Below are 2,423 nucleotides of genomic sequence, written 5' to 3'. Positions count from 1 at the left end.
AAGAATGTCTAATCTGTAATTTGATGCCTTTTGGAGATTTTTCCATCTTTCCTTGGCTTCTTTATGCACATTAATACAAATATTTAGCTGGGGTGCCCAAACTTTCGATCCCCACTGTATATACCATGGTTTGTGGACTCTATAACTTTCCTACAGACTAATAATATACAATAATTTGGGTTATTTTCACTAAAGAAATGTAGCAGAATACATTTTGACCTGAATTTGTGAAAAAAGGTTATTTATTTAAAACATTTTATAACAGAAACAAAGAAAAATGCGTGGTTTTTTTTTCAAAAGTTTGTGTTTTTTTGTTTATTTAGCAAAAAAAAACTCAGTGGTGAATAAATACCACCATAAAAAGCACCTTACAGCATCTGTCTCCATCCTGGGGATAATGGGATCCTGCCGACATTGGGGATCCCTGTAGACCTGCTCCGCTGCCTGGAGCGGGGAATCGGGTTCTGTTTGACCCCCATCCGTAGAGCTGGAGGTTCACGGCCTACGTGGCTTCCGAGAGGGGCCACACTATATGCCACGGCTCATATATCCCCTCCCCTCGATGTGCTAGTGTCCTGCGATACCATGGGCAGAGTTGCTTCCCTCTGATGTGGGTTCAGTTTCCACCTAGTTTAAACTTATTCAGTAATATTCAAGAAAATATTTTTCCTAACAAATTCATTCAAGACCATATTGCAAAAATGAATACACCTCAATGAAAGTCTTAGACGCAAAGCTAAGTTTTAGACAATAAAATCCTAATTAACAAGAATTCAACTACAGGTGAGTCTAAATATTCATTAAACAGGTGTACAGCAGTTGATTATAAAAGGGCATTACTTAACAAAGAAAACCCCTCCCATTTCATGCTGTCAGCAATGGCACCACATGGAAGAGAAATGTCACAAGGCCTGAGAAAGAAAATAATTTCTTTACACAAGAAAGGTGAAGGCTACAAGAAGATCAGCAACACTTTACTTATCAGTCAGAATTCTGTATCAAAAGTGATACAAAAATTTAAAAAATATGGAACTGCAACCATCTCACAGAGACTTCCAGGCTGTCCACGGAAGTTGACACCTCGACAAGAGCGTCTTCTGATGAGAGGGGTTAAAGAAAATCTCCATGCAAGTTCATTGCAGTTGTCTAAAATAGAAAGCAAAAACTGGGGCAATTGTTTCCTATGACGCAATATGGCGTATACTGCAATGGCATGCATAGGAATGGCATGCATGGGTGTCATCCACATAGGAAACCTCTCCCATGCACAAAAAATCCTGCCTAGAATTTGCCAGGGAGCATACTCAAAAAGAAGACTACTGGGACTCTGTACTCTGGAGTGATGAGACCAAGATAAATGTTTTTGGAACTGATGGCTTCAAAACTGTACGGTGTTGCAAAGGTGAGGAGTACAAAGAAAAATGCATGGTGCCTACAGTGAAACATAGTGGTGGCAATGTCCTTCTGTGCTGCCGCATGAGTGCTGCTGGTGTCGGGGAGCTGAATTTAATTCATGGTATCATGAATTCACTGATGTACTGCTCTGTATTGAAAGAGAAGTTGTGCACTTTTCCAACATGACAATGATCCAAAACACACATCTAAGGCCACTGTTGCATTTCTGAAGAACAAGGTGAAAGTGATTCAGTGGCCAAGTATGTCTCCTGATCTGAACCCAATCGAACACCTATGGGGAAATCTTAAAAGACAAGTTGAGCATCACTTTCCATCCAGCATCCAGGCTCTAAGAGGTTGTTCTCGAAGAATGGAAAAATGTAGATGTTGCAATGTTGCCAACTTGTTCATTCCAAGCTTAGAAGACTTGGTGCTGTCCTTACAAATCATGGAGGTCATACAAAATACTAGATATAGTAGTTTTTGTTGTGGGGTGTATTCATTTTTGCATCAACTAATTGGAGTAAAACTGAAGATTTTGTAATCTACGTTATACTATTAACCTTACTTTCATGTAATGAGCAAAACAAATGTTACATAAAACTCAGTTTTGCCAACATTTTGGAAATTGTTCTTGTGTTGAGATGTTGAATAAAATCTTACTTTTCAAAAGGGGTGTACTCATTTATGCTGAGCACTGCATATATGGAATGCCTTTAAATTCTCAGTAGCACATAATGGTGTGATTTTATATAAGTTTTATTACAGCCCAGTAAACATCAAATAGGAAAGTCCAACAGTTACTTATGGTGTCATTGAGTAAAAATGACAATTTTCAATTACGGAAGGTGTTGTGTAGTCTTTACTCAGTATGGTCTATAACTGAAAACAACCCTCAACAAAGAGCAGAGCCCACAACCCCAATTACCATGGCACTTTGTTGCCATTTTGGTTTGAAGGTCACGCTGCGGACAATAACCTGTACATGAATCCATGTTTCTAGGAAGTAGCAGAAGTCCATGGCCTTA

This window comes from Staurois parvus, unplaced genomic scaffold, assembly GCF_062004578.1.
Source record: "Staurois parvus isolate SC_StPar_1 unplaced genomic scaffold, SC_StPar_1.0 ptg000018l, whole genome shotgun sequence".
Taxonomy (NCBI): domain Eukaryota; kingdom Metazoa; phylum Chordata; class Amphibia; order Anura; family Ranidae; genus Staurois; species Staurois parvus.
Note: the sequence above shows the minus strand (reverse complement) of the source record.